The sequence below is a fragment of the Equus przewalskii genome, chromosome X (assembly GCF_037783145.1).
Source record: "Equus przewalskii isolate Varuska chromosome X, EquPr2, whole genome shotgun sequence".
In the NCBI taxonomy this organism is placed as follows: Eukaryota; Metazoa; Chordata; class Mammalia; order Perissodactyla; family Equidae; genus Equus; species Equus przewalskii.
The window spans coordinates 10,001-25,453 of NC_091863.1; the positions used below are offsets into that span (position 1 = coordinate 10,001).

The window sequence follows — 15,453 nt, forward strand, 5'->3', positions numbered from 1 at the left end:
TCCTGCGCGTCGCGGGCCCCGAGGGGGCGCTGCTGTCACGGGGTGGGGGCTGGCGGGCGCGGGTCGTCCCCGGGGCGCCCCCGGCTTCCGTCAGGAGCCCCGGCCGCCGCGCGGGTCCCCAGCGCCCGTGGCCGGGGAGGCGGAGGCCCGCGCGGACGGCGGGAGCGGGTGCGCCGTGAGACGGGCGTGAGCGCAGCGGCGCCGTCCCCTCGCCGCGTCCCTGGGGCCCCGCCCGGCTGTCCGCGCTGCGACCTCCCGCCCTCGGCCAGCCCTGCACACGCGCGGCCGCTCGTCCTGCCGGGGCCGCTCTTCCCGGCGCGGTCTCTGTCTCCCAGGGTCTCGCTGGGAGGGGGCCCTGCGCGCCGGCTCAGTCAGACCGGGGTCCCCTCCCCGCGTCTACACCGCAGGCGGCAGCCCGGCGCCCGGGGCGGGGTTGGGAGGACAGGAGCTCCGTGCGGACGGGAAGCAGAGGGGGCAGCCCTGTTCCTCCCTGGTGGCACCAGCGCCAACCGCGCCCTAGACCCGGCCGTCCTCACCGTCTCTACCCCAGCCCTAACTGGATCCTGACCCTGACCCTAAGCCTAACTCGATCCGACCCTGACTGCAGCCCTGACCCTGACCCTGAGCCGCCTGCCCTGGCGACTGTCCCACCTGTTAGATACGCAGATATCTAGGGGAAAAAGTAAAGCACTATGAGGCATGGAGAGCACAGCTGTGCTGTGATTCGAGTCTTAAGTGGCCTATTGTAGCAGGCATCAAATGGAAAGAAATTGAGCTTACTAGGTTTCTGTTTTGGAAAACTTTTCATAGCTGTTTTTGTAACAGCCAAGCAGGATGTGAAAGCAGAGAAGCCCTGGGTGGGTGGCCAGTGCATGGAGTGGAGGAGGATGTGCCAGGATGGAGGAGGGCAGCTCCAGCCACCCACAAGCGCCTGCAGAGCCGAGCTTGCCCTTTCTAGAAGCTCCTGCAGTCCACACTACAGCACAGGCCACACACTCATTCTGTGCACCGCTCCGTTTCCTCCTGTTTTCCGTAAGCAAAGGATGTAAGTATACTCACAGTCAGGGTCAGGCTCCTGACGACTCAGGTATCAAACACTGCCTGTCAGTTTGCTTCTCAAACTGTTTTAAGAGCAGTGTAATTTATCCTCTAAAGCAATTTCACAGACATAGGGAGTCTACTTAGTTTCCCAGCAGTGTTGTTGAAGATGATACGAAGGAGATGCAGAAATTTTCCAGAAAAATGGGCTAAAGCAGGCTTTAAGAATTTCTTACAAAAAAAGGTGATAAACTTAACCTTCTTTTTCAGATGTTTTACAGGTATGACATACCCTGATTAAGTGTTCAGAGGATTATATCCCGTCCCCAGTGCAGCGTGTAGGGTTTGCTTTGCGACATACCAGGGAGAGATCAAAAGGGAGGGAGACCTCAGCGTGGGAGGGAGGAGCCACCACGTATCCATAAATGACAGGCATCCTTGTGCGGGCAAAGCGAACCCTGCCAACATGAGGACCCTGTCCCTGAGTTTCTGCTCTGCTGCCCTCCAGCGGCTTCCATGCTCAAGTCACCTCCCAGCCCACGGCTGAGGGCTCCGACCATCACATGTATGCTCCACAGCTGCAGCGAGACGAGATGGCAGTGAAGGGGCTGCTGCCTCCCTCCCAGATCCTCCCCGGAAATCGCACGCTGCCCTTCTACTCGAAACTTAGTCGAGTGAGCAGCCCAGAGTGCAGGGCTGCCGCGGGTGCACTCCTGCTCTGTACGGAAGAGGAAGGAGAGGGCATGCGTTAAGATGGCGGCAGCTCCTGTGACAGTGTCATCCGACTGGAACTCACGTGGAATCCCGACAGTGACCTGACCTGTGGCCGGTCCTCCCTGCCACTGCTGGATCTAGGGACTCAGGCTCTTCGTCTTAGTGATCCGCCCTCCTCCAGGCCTCCCGCTGTGTCCCCTGGCCTGCTTTCACAGAGTGACCACAGGAGGACCCTGAGCCATTCTGGCTGTAGCTTTCTAAATGTTTTTTACTTTAGTTTTTGGTACTCGTGCAGATTTGCGTGTGTGAGGTGTCGTTCTCAGACAGCCCCACGCCCTGTTCATCCAGACCCATTGTCCTGGTCGTGGTATGGCCCCTTCCCTTTCTTGGACTCTCGCCACTCACACCCCATCCAGCATGCAGCTCATTCCCCACAACTCACGGCTCCATGTAAGGTCCTGGATGACGAGGTATCCGGTGGGAGAAGCTGTCAGAGAAAAGGGGCGCTTGCATCTCCAGGGTCTGAGGTGTGTTTACAGTCACCATGGAAACCCCAGGGCAGGGTTTTGTGGGAACAAAGCTGCAGCCTTGGGAGTGACCAGACCACACCACATGGCCATGGCGCCTCTCCTTTCCCCCCACCACCACCCTAGGGTTTGTGGGTTCATGCGTCCTGGGCTCCTGGAGACAGCGGTGCAGTGAGACTGGGCCTGCGGGCCCCTTACGTATTTCCCACGTAGTGGACATACTCGTGGGCAGGTCGCTGCCCCAGACTCAATCATTCAGTGTGTTGAACCAAGGCTCTGGGATGGGGCGAGGGGGCGGGGGCTGGAGGACAGGAGAGTCATGGGACAGGTCTTCCCGCACAGAGGCCCAGGAGGGGCAGACTGAGGGGGTCCCCCAGGGATGGGATCACTGGGAGTGAACTTTTGGGGACCCTTTGTGACCTGCCTGGAGCGGGGGAGCACATGGTGAGTATAAATGGCCAGTGCCCAGGGCCTGATGCCAACAGAGGGCCTGAGGAGGGGCGCATTACCACCTCCTGGGCCTGTCCTCGGGGCATCAGCCCTCCCTCCAGAGAAGGAAAGCCAGGTCCCTGCACAGGTGGAGATGTGTCTTCAACGGAAGGGCCGGGTCCAGGGCTGAGGAGGAGCAGGGGATCCTGGGCCAGGCAGCCCCACAGTGTCAGGGCTCTCACCCAGCGTGGAGGCCACACCTGCCAGCAGGGTCCAGAGCTGAGTTCCAAGATGACTCGGTGTGTGAGGCCCTAGGACCTTTACCTGTGACTGCTTTGCCCTGCGGTGTATGACACGGAGGCCGTTTTCTTTGGGCGAGTTCACAAAAACAGGTGGACCCGGAGTTGGCAAATTTATCACCAGTAAGGAAACAAATAGGTAAAACTTGTTCGTCATTTGATGAAAAGCTTAAGTGTTGCAAAAATAGCTTTCAGATCTTCTAGGAAGGAACTATCGATCATCCCTGGCGTGGTGCCTTGGCCTTTTCTCTGCACTCAGAGTGCTGATGGAGAAATTCAAACATTGCTGAAAAGTCCACTGGGTGACTTGGGGCAACAGGTTTAAAGACCGTGCTGGACGACCTGGTTCCACTGGGCACGTTACAATAAGGGGGAGTTTTGACCAAGTCCTGGGGCAAATCGGGCTCTTGGGGAGCCTGAGAATCGGGGGAAGCCCTTGCCTGAACCCTTCCCAGCTAAGGGGGAGTTTGAGGTTTCAGGGTGCTGAGGGCACACGAGGTGGTGGATGGGTTCTCTCATCTCATCTCTCATCTCATTCTTCTGAGGTCTGACTCTGTCGCTCACCCAGAACCCTGACACATGTGTCCCCTAACTCGCAGCTGTGACCCTCACCAGGAATTCCCTAAGGCTAAGATCTGCAAACAGTAAACTATACAGCATTGCAGAAACCTCACGACCCCTGTAAACCCTGCAGCCCTCGCCTGAAACCCCACCCTAACCACAAACCCCGACCTGGGATTTGCCCAGGGCTGAACCCCAAACATAAGCTCCCCCAACCCTGACCCTAACCCCTACAAGTCAGTCTCTCTCTCACTGCGGTTCCCACGCAGAAGCAGGCGTCACCCGTAGCAGCTGCCCTGCAGGGAGCGCATGGGATGTGACGCAGGTGTGTGGCCCCCACGGAAACACCAGGGGCCAGGGATGAGAAACGGGCCGGGTGGCCGGGGCTTGGAGAGGGTGGTCTGGGCAGGGGCGGGCTCTCGTTGGAGGATGGAGCCCACGCCCTGCGGGTCCTTGAGGTCAGAGGCTCCTGGGAACACTGGTCTCAGGGGCGGGAGCTGGAGGCCACATGGAGCTCTTGGAGTTTGAGACACTTCTGAGGTTCAGCAGGATCTGTAAGTTCTGGGCCCCTGCTAACATCTCCCTTTCCAATGTAAAATGTAAACTCCCCTACCCCGATCTCCCCACGGTGCTTTTGCATCTGTGTAGCCTACTTCCTTTGAGTGGACTCGAGTTGAAATTAGATGAAGGATGGGTCTCTGCCTGGATCACAGGTGGCTTTGAACTCCGTGAGGTCTATATAAGAATTCTGAATAAATACATTCTTTGGCTGGAATGGAAAAGTATCCCAGTGCATCTGAAGTATGGTGACAGTCACTAGACTGTGTAGATGGGGACCGGAGGGTCTGAGTGTTATTCTCCTCCTGGGTGGGTCTGGTCATCGCCGTCTACCTGTTGTTAATTTGACCCTCAACAGTGCTGGAGGTGGGGAGGAACCACCCAGCTTCTGAGAATTCATCTTAATAAATGTCGTAGGAGCCGGTCGCCTCCAGAGAGCTCACACAGCACTCGCGGCCCATCCCCATCCTGAACGGTTCATGTGTCAACTCGTTTAGGATGCAGAGCAAACCAGTGAGGAAGGCAATATTGTGGGACGTAGGAAGTGAGTACAGAGGGTTCAGGGTTAGAAAATAGATGTGTGTGACATATACGTATGAGCGTGTGTATACGAGGGGGTGACTTCTGCCCACCGCACAGCACTGCTCTGAGGGTCACACTGGACAACAGGTAGATTTATGTACATACACACAAACGTATATAAAGTCTCCATTTCTTGATAACTTGCCCAAGAACTCACGGCCAGTCTGTGGCAAAATTTAGATGTAGACCTGGGCATCATGGCTCAAACCTGCACCCACTGAGCCCCTGTCCTTTTGACCCCAGGCTGCCCCTGGGGCTCTGGACTCCTGCACCAGCTCAGCTTCCCATCCAGCCGACACACTCCCTCAGCCTCATCCCGATTTGCTCTGTGGAGCCCATGGGGAGGCTCGGGCTGCCAGTTCCCCGAGGCCAAGGGGAAGAGAAGCCCGGTGGGCGGCGCCCTAGGAGCACATGGGGCCTCAGGTTTGTGGAGGCTCTGCTGACCTCTGACCCTGAGGCCCCACGGTGACCTCGCCTTCTGTCTCCATGGGTCTAAGCTGCCACTGGAGGGCGTTGGTGGCCCTTCTGCGTCCCTGGTGTTGTCATCAGTGACATGGCAGGGGCTCCATCCTTCCTGGGGTGATGGAATAGGGGCTCCATCCTTCTTGGAGTGGCCCTGCCAGTGCAGGCGTGCTAGTCCCAGGGTCCCCTGCTCCAGGGGCCTGGGAACCCGGGTCGGGGGCACATGCCCGGGGAGACCACCCAGTGGAAGGGGGTCGGCATTCACAGCCAGAGCTGCTGCTGCCTCAGATCGTCCTCGTGATGACAGCAAACGGGCCCGCACCCTGGTGTGCTGGGCCCACCCTAAGCACCTTCACGCCCACAAGAGCCCTGTGGTGTAGACCGTGTTGTGATCCCATTCTGAGACAGACAAAGGAGGCTTAGAGACCTTTGACAACTTGTCCAAGGACTCACAGATAATTGGCGGAGGCAAGATTTGAACAAAAGAGGCAGTCTGACTCCAGAAGCCCGCTAGCCACCACGCTTCACTGATTTCTGCTAGAAATCACTGAAAAGAGAACTGCAAGACCCGGGAGCAGAGAGAACGGGAAGGATTGAAATGCGGAGAGAGAGGAGTTGGGAGTGGAGGAGGAAGAGTGGCTCCACCAGGGCGGCTGGAGTGGAAGTGGAGGGGCGGCCAGGATGTGTGACAAGAGTAGGGGACCCACCCGAGGAGATGGGACCTAGGACACAGCCTGAGCAGGAGGAACGATGAGCCTGGGGTAGAGGATGAGGGGCAGAGAGGAGGTCCCAGGGTTCAGAGGGGGATCGGAGCCCTGGCCACCAGGAGCCAGCATGTTCCCTGGGGCAGTGGGAGCCCATGGCCCGTTCTGGCACAGGCTCCAGAGGGCTCTGAGGCAGCCGGCTCCCCAGAGGAGATCAGGCAGGGCTCTGGGGTCTCACGCTGGCCTTCAGCCCCTGCCTTGAGGACTCAGACTCCCCTATTCCAGCAGCCGTATTCCGGAGTCCTCGGGGGTGACTCTGAGGTGCACACACTCCCCCTGCCCTCTGACCCCACCCTGGCCCACAGGCCCTTACTCCCCTCGGCCACCGTGTGAGGCACGTCAGGCTGAGCCCATGCTGAGCAGAATCTGCTAAGTATCCAGATGCGGTCAGATCAGCAAAGGTGGGTCAGGGATTCCACCTGGACTGCTGGCTCCGCTGCAGGTGGCTGGGAGTGGAAGGACAGGGTGGGGCTCTCAGGGTTCCTTTTATGGGGCGGAAGGGTGGGCAAGGAGTACCCTCAGGCCTGCTGCCCCTTCTTGCAGTGTCGGTGTTAGTTGGCATTCCTCCTCTGGCCGTGTGTCTCCCCCAGCCCCTCGTGAAGCTGACTCGGGCACTTTGCAGGGGCTGCTCGTCCGCCTTCTCTCTGGCACACGGGGCCCGTGTGAGGCAAAGAGTCACCTCTGCCCGAGCAGCCAACGAGGAGCACATGGTTCTGACAATTCCTGTCCCCTGAGGGCATATTCTGGGCCCGGGCCCTGCCGCCCCGCTCACTGAAGAGACGCACCTGCAGCCACAGCCTGTCTGTCCCCTGACAGTCCCACGGGTGGGAGAGGAGACCAGGTCCCTCTGGGACACGACTCGGGAAGAGCAGCCACATCTACTTGGAAGGACGAGATGCCCGGGAACTCTGGGAGGGAATGACCACGGAGGCATCAGGTGTGTTGGGTAAGGATGACAAGACCAACCCAGCAAGGACATGGGCAGTCCCCTGCGGAAACTGAGGTCTCTCACTCAGAATTCAGGGGAAGTGGGAGGGTCAAAAAATATTCTGGAAAGACAGAACTGGACACACAAAGGTTGGAGGTGAGTGAGAGCACGGATGGCAAGTGACCAGACAGTCACTGCTGTTGGGAGAGGGGTGTGGGGAGGGTGTAGGCAGAGAAGCTGAGGGGCAGCCAGGGTGGGCTGTGTACTCAGGGCCACAGAGGTACCGAAGGTCATGGAGTGGGGAATGGCCATGAGGAGCTGTCTCCTACAAGGGTCACTCTGGCTGATCCGTGAAGGATGGCAGGGCGCGAGGCGGGAGGCAGGGAGACCGTAGGAACCTAGTGCAGTTGTCCTGGAGATGATGGCAGCCCGGCCTAGGAGAGTGCTGGGGACTGGGAGGGAAACAGCTGCTGTCAGTGGTGCGGTCAGGGAACTGGTGACAAGTGGGATGCTGGGGCCCGGGAGATGGAGGAGTCGAGGACTCCCAGGCCTCAGGCTTGCACTCTGCAGTGCGTTGAATGGTGGCCCCCCAAAAACATATGTCCATGTCCTCATCCTCAGAACTTGTGAATATTATGGGATATGGTGATAAAAGATGTGCCTAAGTTAGGGATCTTGAGGCGTTTATCCTGAGTAACCTAGGTGGGTCCTAAACGCCATCACAGGGATCCTTATAAGAGAGAGACAGAGGGAGAACAGAGACACTGAGAGACACAGAGGAGCCCCGTGAGGACGGAGGCAGAGACAGGAGGGAGGCGGCCACCAGCCCAGGGACCCTGGAGCCCCGGACGCTGGAAGAGGCAGGAGGGACCCTCCCCTGGAGCCTCCGGAGGGAGCGCGGCCCTGCGACCCTTGACCTCAGACTCTGGGCTCCAGGACGGGGGAGGGTGGATTTTGAGGCGCCCAGTTTGTGGTAACTTGTTGCAGCCGCCTCAGGAAACTCACACACCACTCCTGGGGGATGGTCCCTCATCAGCTCCAGGGAGCAGGGTTTGGCCTGGAGAACCTGAGGAACTGGACAGCGTGGAGCCCACTCCACCCGGGTGGAGGTTCCCCGGGAGCACAGGCCCTCGGCTCAGAGCAGACCGGGGGTGGAGAGGGGGTCCAGCACGGAGATGGTGCTTGAGGCTGTAAGAGAGAAGGGGGCATCGGGACAGTGTGTCCACCGAGGAGGCGCAAAGAAAGCCAGGCTGGAAGAAAGGTGTCACCAGGGGGAAGTTGAGGGGACCCTGGGCAGCGGCTTCCAGCGGCCGGTGTGTCTGGAGCTGGTCGCTCATTTCCTCCAACTGTAAAATGAGGACCACTCATGACTCCACCGGGAGACCTGGGGTGGCAGGGAGACAAGAGACAGACGAAGGGGAAGGATTTTCTCAGGACGCACTGGCAGGAACGGGCGACAGACGGAGTCACACGAGGAGCCAAGGGAGCAAGGTCCACGTGACCCACCTGCAGGGGGAGGGGTCAGGCGAGGGGAGGAAAGGCCTCTTACCTGGTCATGAGACCAAACGAGTCTGGACACAAGGGGCGGCTCTGTCTCCCCAAGTTTTCTTTCCCGAAGGCACCCCGCGTTGACTCTGCTGAGCTCACGGCCTTGCCCAGCTCTCTGACCTCTGACCCCTGCCCCTTTCTCTGCCCTTCTCAGCTACAGGCTAGACACTGTCCTGGCTTTGGCTTTAGCCACAGGGTGCCCACCACGCGTCCTGCCTCACGTCGGGCCCCTTTGTCTTAGTGTCTGCAGGACAAGGGAAGCGGGGAGCTGACAAGGATGCCAGAGCATTCTGAGACAGGCTGGCCCAGGTGTCCTGCAGGGCGTCTCGGTCCCCTTCCCCACCTCTTGCCTCCCAGGTCTAAGGTCTTCCTTGTCCATCAGCCACGTGATGGTGCAGACCAGGCCCTCTCCCAACCACTGCACCCTTTTTCAAATCCCCCCCCCACCACCATCTAACCAACGCCATCCGTGCAGCCTCACCCCTGCGTGACTCAGCAGACCTATTTTCTGGTTCACCTTGTTCCATCCCAGAACATCTCCCATCCACCCTGTGGGTCACCCCAGGACCACCTTAGGAGTTGTCACCTCATTTCCATGACCTTTATCATCAATATCTACAACTGCCCAGATGTGGGAAGGATAGCCAGGTGGTGAGGGAAGCACACGGTGAGGCTCCCACCCCCTGGATGGTCTTTGTCACCTGTAGGTTCCTGACACCCAGTTTCCCAGGGGATGCTGTGGAGGGAGTGAGCAAGAGAAGGGTTCCTTGCAGGGTTTGGGTTTTTACAGCCAATCCAGGGCCCTTCTCCTCTGCCCAGCCTCACAGTTAACCATCCAGTCAGAAGGGAGCTGCCTTCTGTGGAGTCTCAACAAGAGACCAACGCGTCTGTCCTGCGTGTGTCCCTGTGGGAGCCGAGCTGGGCGTCTGCTTATCTCTCCTGATTCTCCCGCAAGATTCCCTTCCCGAGTCTTGAGTAGGTGGTCACAGTGCCTCACAGGGGCGTGGCTGGGCTGAATCTGGAAGAGGGGAGGCTTCAGGGAGCAGCAGGACTCAGCGGCCCACGGAGTGTTGCCCAGGCTGAGGGCCAGGCTGTGCCCCAGGTGAAGACTCGGGGTGTCAGATAGGAGAGCACCCCCCACTGGAGGCCAACGGCAGGGGAGACCGTGCAGACCCTGACGGGAGACTCTGCTGTGACGACACGAGCACTCAGAGCAAAGCAGGGACCACGTCGTCTCAGTCCTGCGTCTTCACAACAGCTGAACAGGCTCCAAGGCCTCCGAGCTCACGTTAGCGCTTCCTTCTCTTTACTGCAAGGGTTTTTTTTTTCCGCCTTTTCTCCCCAAATCCCCCCAGTACATAATTGTATATTTTAGCTGTGGGTCCCTCTAGTTGTGGCACGTGGGACACCGCCTCAACGTGGCCTGATGAGCGGTGCCATGTCCGCGCCCAGGATCCAAACCAGAGAAACCCCAGGCCACTGAAGCAGAGCGAGTGAACTTAACTGCTCGGCCACGAGGCCGGCCCCTCTTTACTGCAAGTTTTATACAAGTTCTTAGCAGCTGGATTCAGATGCTTTCTACAAAAACACAAAGGAGTTCACCGCACGCACTGCAAGGGTAACCGTGGCTCTACCCGACCTTCCTCCCCGCTGGGAGCTCAGGCAGCGCAGGGCAGGGAGAGGCCGGCCTGCAGGGCGGGGGCAGCGGCGGGGACAGGGACGCTGCCTTCCCAGCACAGGCGGGGCCACAGGGAGACGGAGAGGGCAGGCTGCACGGGGGCCCCGCACCAGCAGGAGCAGTTTCACACTCGCCTTTGGTTTTACGTGTCCTTCTGCTCAACTTTAACAAACGGACATTTAGCAACAACTAAGACGCCATTTGAACACCTGGTTTCAAGCCTGTCTCTTGCCCCAGACGACACCAAAGCACCGGGCGGGTCCTGTGGCTGCTCCCTGGGCGCTGCAGCGGGTCAGGGACGCCTCTGGACACCCCAGGACCACTCCCCAGGGGGCCGGCTCCCTCGCCGCGGAACAAACAGAGCAGGCTGGTCCCCCGGCCGGGGCTCAGACGCTGCAGGCGGGCCATCTCCCAGGCGCCTGCGTCTCCCCTGTCACCCCCGAGGGACTGAGGGAGGCAGGGAGCCAGGCACGTGTTAGTGCCTGAGCAGGAAGTCCTGGGCTGAACGGTCTCCCCAAATTCACAGATTGGGTCCTGACCCCCAGGACCTCGGGATGGGGCTGTGTTTGGAGACAGCTCTTCAAGGGTTAGGGAGGTGAAATGAGGTCATTAAGGGGGGTCCTGATCCAGCAGGACTGGGGGCCCTGTGACAAGCTGCGTTTCGCAGGTTCCTGTCAGACGCAACGTGCACATTCTCTACCAAGTGTCTGCGATTGCAGCGGATTTGCTCGTTTGTATTTTAAATGAGACCGGCTTGATGTGAGCATGGCTGCCCCACTCACGGCCTCCTGGGGAGGCACAGGCGGGAGGCAGCGGGGTGGCAAATGCTCCGCCACCCTCACTGGCAGCCTCTGAACAAGCGGTCATCACAAATGCATTCACCTGAGCGCTCTTTTCATAAGAGCAAAATGTTAGAGGCCCCTAGGCACGCAGTGACAGGGTGACAGCACTCATCAGGGCACAGACGCTAACGAGCATGGGCCTCGGGACCCGCTGCTCCTCCGTCTGCAGAGCCCCGCTCAGACGGTCTCGTAGTAACTGCATTAACTTAGTTGTTTAACGACATACACAAAAGTTTGTAATATGCAGGTAAGTGAAAAAGGCAAGATGAGGTGTCAGGCACAGCGTGACCACATGCTTGATAAACGTACCCTACCTACCTTCACACGAGTATTTTTTTAATTGTTTTATTGAGGTCACCTGCCGGGGTCAGAAGCAACATTTGATCGGCTGTTTGACAGGGTCCAGCCGATCGAGAAGAGCCGAGGGCTGCAGGGCGCCCCTCCGCAAGAAAATGAAAAGCCAGCCTTCCCCCAAGCTATGCTGGACTTTGAAAACTTGTTTTTCTTCTCTTTGTCTCATACCCCCTTTTCCTGCTCATGCTGTAATTTTCCAGATGGCCGCTTCAGAGAAAAGGGCATGCTCCCCCCGCGGGGTTGGTGCTGAGAAAAATAAGTGAGCACCTGCACGTAGCCTTCAGGATGTCGCAAGGGGCAAGTTCCCCTGACGCACACAGATAGTGGGAGAACATTCCTCCCTCATGAGGGGTTCGTACTGAAGAGAGCGTTTGGATCAAAGCAGCTGCCTCCTTCTGGATGATGTTTTGCTCTTCCCCCAGTTTCCCTGGTAAGAATAGATATACCTCTTCCTCTGTAGTTAATTAGAAAATTCCTCCATATGTTAGTTATTGAAAACACATTGTTTCTTGTAATGTGTTTGGCAAGACACTATAGAGGTCTTTTTCTTAGAAACTGCTGATAACAGACATTACTGAAGTCGCTTTTGTGCAGGAAAAGATAGTTAACCTCTGCCCCCCTAAAAGTTAACTCTGTTCCCTGTAAGATTATACTTATCAATGATTGCCTTTTGGTTTACTCTGCAAGAACACCTGTACTGCTATATTTATCCCCTGCTAAAAAAGATATAAAAACGCTGTGAAAACCAAGTAAAGCTAGGCTTGCTTGCGCCGACATCAAGTCTCACGTCTCTTGCTTTCACTTCGCCGACTCTGTCTCTCCCTTCGGGAGCCTGGACTCAGCTGGAGCAGGACTCCTCAGTCACCTTGGTTTATAACATCGTGTAACTTCATGTATACGTCATTACATTTCGGATTCTGTGTAGACTGCGTCGTGTTCACCACCAAAAGTCTAGTTTCCCTCCACGACCGCGCACACGTGCCCCTTTGGCCCCACGCCCTTCGCCTCTGGCAACCGCCAGTCAGGCTGTGTTCCTGCCGACTCCGTACGTACACCCCACAACGCCTGCAGTTGAAGTGTGAACACCTGCACTGCTGGCGTTAGCTTGACAACCTACTGTGACTTAGCTTTTGTAGGGTTTCTGGAACCATGAAGCATCAGAGAGTCAGCTAGTGTGTAATTCACATATCACACGGACCCAGAGACCGTGCCTGAGCCTCCAGGCGACCCCACCGTGGCACCCAGGTGACCCCACTGTGGCATCTAAGTGACCACTGTGGTGGAAGCGCCCAGCTGCCGGCCAGAACCCGTTTTCCTTCCTCCTGCTCGTGTGTACTCTGCATCCCTAGCCTACCCCCTCCTTGTAGCGTGGGTACCACGTCTCTGGGTGTCACCAAGGGGAAGTGGGTGGAGTGATGAGGGCCTCGGCCAGGATGGATCTTAGGATGAAGGGCATGGCTCCCCCAGGGTCAGCCCAACAGCCCACCCCCTGCTGATTGGAACCCTCCGTTCGGGAGGAGGGAGGGGAAACCAGAGGGACCGAGCCTGGGCCCCTGGCCCACGGTCCTGGAGTCTCCCAGGACGAGAGAGATGGCCTGGAGCTCTCAGCCCTGGATTGCTGGGACGCTCTGTTCCAGTAACAGACTTTCACCTTAAAAACAGAAGTGCAGGGGCCGGCCCGGTGGTGCAGCGGTTAAGTTCACACGTTCTGCTTCAGCAGCCTGGGCTTTGCCCGTTCGGACCCTGGGTCCAGACATGGCACTGCTTGGCACGCCATGCTGTGGTAGACGTCTCACACATAAAGTAGAGGAAGATGGGCACGGATGTTAGCCCAAGGCCAGTCTTCCTCAGCAAAAAGAGGAGGATTGGCAGCAGTTAGCTCAGGGCTAATCTTCCTCAAAAAACAAAACAAAACAAAACGTAAGTGCTCTGCAAACCCCTCCGGTTCTAACAGAAACTGAGGCTTAATTTAACTGACACTTTTCTCCAACCGCAGCCCACAGTGAAGGGACGACCCAGACCATCACTCAGGCCACGGTGCTGAGAAGTCAGGGTCCCTTTAAAAGATCAGCTGAGCTCGGCTCCTTGCCAGCTCTGCCTTCTGCTTCCAGGAGATTCCTTGACAAACCTGCTCATTTCCTTAACAACCAAGTTTCGCAACTGCCCAAGTTGCCCTCCTTCAAACATTCCTATTTCAGTCTTGCAGACCTAAAGTGACAGTGCTGTCCTGAGGCGCCAGCAACCGATTCCTCTGAACCTGTAGGTATTGCTTACATGACGTTATTAATGACAAAATTCCACGAGAACCAGCTTTCCAGGCTAACTAGTTCTGGACTCAGCCCTGGGTCCCTTTCCCACAGAGAGGGTGGTGGAACTGTCCCCATGGCCTCGTGGTAGAAGAGCTCACGTTCTGACGGAGCCCGACCTCAGAGCCTTTGCAATGTAATTGCTGTCAGTACCAGTCTGTGTAGGACCTTAGTCATCTCCTAAGATGGAAGGGTCGTTTTATACACAGATAGTGAGGCGAATGGTGGCCCCCAAAAGATGTGTCCCCTAGAATGTGTGAAAGTGTTGTTATTTAGAAAAAGGGTCTTTGCAGGTGTGATGAAGGGAAGGATGGAGAGGAGGGCTTCCTGGAATAGGCGGCCCTGAATCCAGGGACAGCGTCCTCATCACAGACAGAAGAGGAGACGCAGACGCAGAGGAGCAGCCCCGTGAGGACGGAGGCAGAGACGGGAGGGAGGCGGCCACCAGCCCAGGGACCCTGGAGCCCCGGACGCTGGAAGAGGCAGGAGGGTCCCTCCCCGGGAGCCTCCAGAGGGAGCGCGGCCCTGCGACCCTTGACCTCAGACTCTAGGCTCCAGGTTGGGGGAGGATGGGTCCCTGGGGTTTAAGCCCCCAGCTTGTGGTCACTTGTTACGGCCGCCCCAGGACACTCACACAGACCCTGTTCTGTAGGCTCGTTAAAGGTAGGTAGTGGCCAGGTCACAGAACCCTTAGAGTCAGCGCTGGGCCAACGGAAGTCCTGCAGCAGTCTGGAGCCCAGCCCCAAGGGTGCAGGCTGCACGTGGGCCTCCCGGGTTCATACACCTTGTACGTGTGGAGGCGTCTGAAGCATTTCAGTCTTTCATCAAGGACCTTCACTGTCAGCATTCAGGTCGCTAGATAAGAATCTGCTCCTTACAGCGATGAGAGCCCATTGGCTACAGGGGGAGAACCCGCTGGAGACGTTTGCAAGGCTGGCAAGCAAAGTCTGGAATGGAGCGGAGGTGGGGGGAGCCAGGGAGTGAGGGACGCTCTCCTGTGATGTCTGCCGAGTGTCCTCGCTGGGAAGCTGGTGGACTCAGGAGTGTCTCTGACTGACTGACTGAGCTGACCCTGTGCCAGCCGCTCCTGCTGTGGTTTATCCACCCCTCGTGGGTGACACCACACAGAACACGTGCAAGGACCTCAATGCTGGGGGAGACGGCCTGGCGCCAAGCCAGTAATGACACACGACGGCCAACACCAGCGCCTTGGGACCACACGGGGTGGTTTCATCCGTGCTCTTGTGGGAGCTGCAGGTTCGCCTGTCACCCCCCTTTCCTGAGCCCCGCCCCTAGGGCCTTCTTCTTGCTCCCCACCTCCGCATGGGAGAACCTGCAATAGCAGGTGTGGGTGATGCATTCTCTTCTCAGCAGGTGGGGGCCCAGCGCTTCCTGTGGACGGTTCCAGCCAAGGTTAGCGTGGCCCCTCACTCCCTCCGCACTGATGGGGCAGGAAGTACGGCCTCAGGCTCCTGCTTCCCGGAGGGGCATCTGTGACCTCCAGGCTGCTGGGCCAGGCCTGGGTCAGGCTGCCAGGCCGGCTGCTCCTCGCATCAGGAGCTGGAGTTGCAGAAACCGGCCTTGCTGCAGCCGCCAGGAGCAGGTGGGGATCACGGGGGGTCAGGTGGACGTGGGGACGCGGCTCCGGTTTGTTTTCTATGTCGTCTTAACCGGCCCGCGAGTGAGGCAACCTCAGGAAGACCCTCCTCTCAAGAGCCTCGAGGAGTCGGGGAGCAGGGGTGGAGAGTGACACCGACCCCAGGGCGCCCAGATGCAGCCGGCCCAGCTATGTGCGGCCCTTCCTCTGCGCAGCGGAAGCTTCTGGAAGTGCGGGAGGAGGGAGCCCAGCACAGAGTTCAAGCC

At 58.1% G+C, this 15,453-nt stretch overlaps 2 long non-coding RNA genes across 2 annotated transcripts in view; one reads left to right on the forward strand and one right to left on the reverse strand.

Annotated features, from left to right (window-relative positions):
- LOC139080968 (uncharacterized) overlaps positions 1-2,305 on the reverse strand; it is a 4,484-nt gene extending 2,179 nt beyond the window's left edge. The window contains exons 1-2 of the long non-coding RNA XR_011535859.1: positions 2,195-2,305; positions 781-1,023 (exon numbers count right to left, since the gene is read on the reverse strand). This is a non-coding gene — a long non-coding RNA (uncharacterized lncRNA). The remainder of the gene's footprint in view (positions 1-780; positions 1,024-2,194) is intronic.
- An 11,165-nt stretch (positions 2,306-13,470) lies between these two features.
- LOC139080938 (uncharacterized) lies at positions 13,471-14,764 on the forward strand. The gene is made up of 2 exons (XR_011535826.1): positions 13,471-13,543; positions 13,884-14,764. It is a non-coding gene; the product is annotated as an uncharacterized lncRNA (long non-coding RNA).
- The last annotated feature ends 689 nt before the right edge of the window (positions 14,765-15,453 follow it).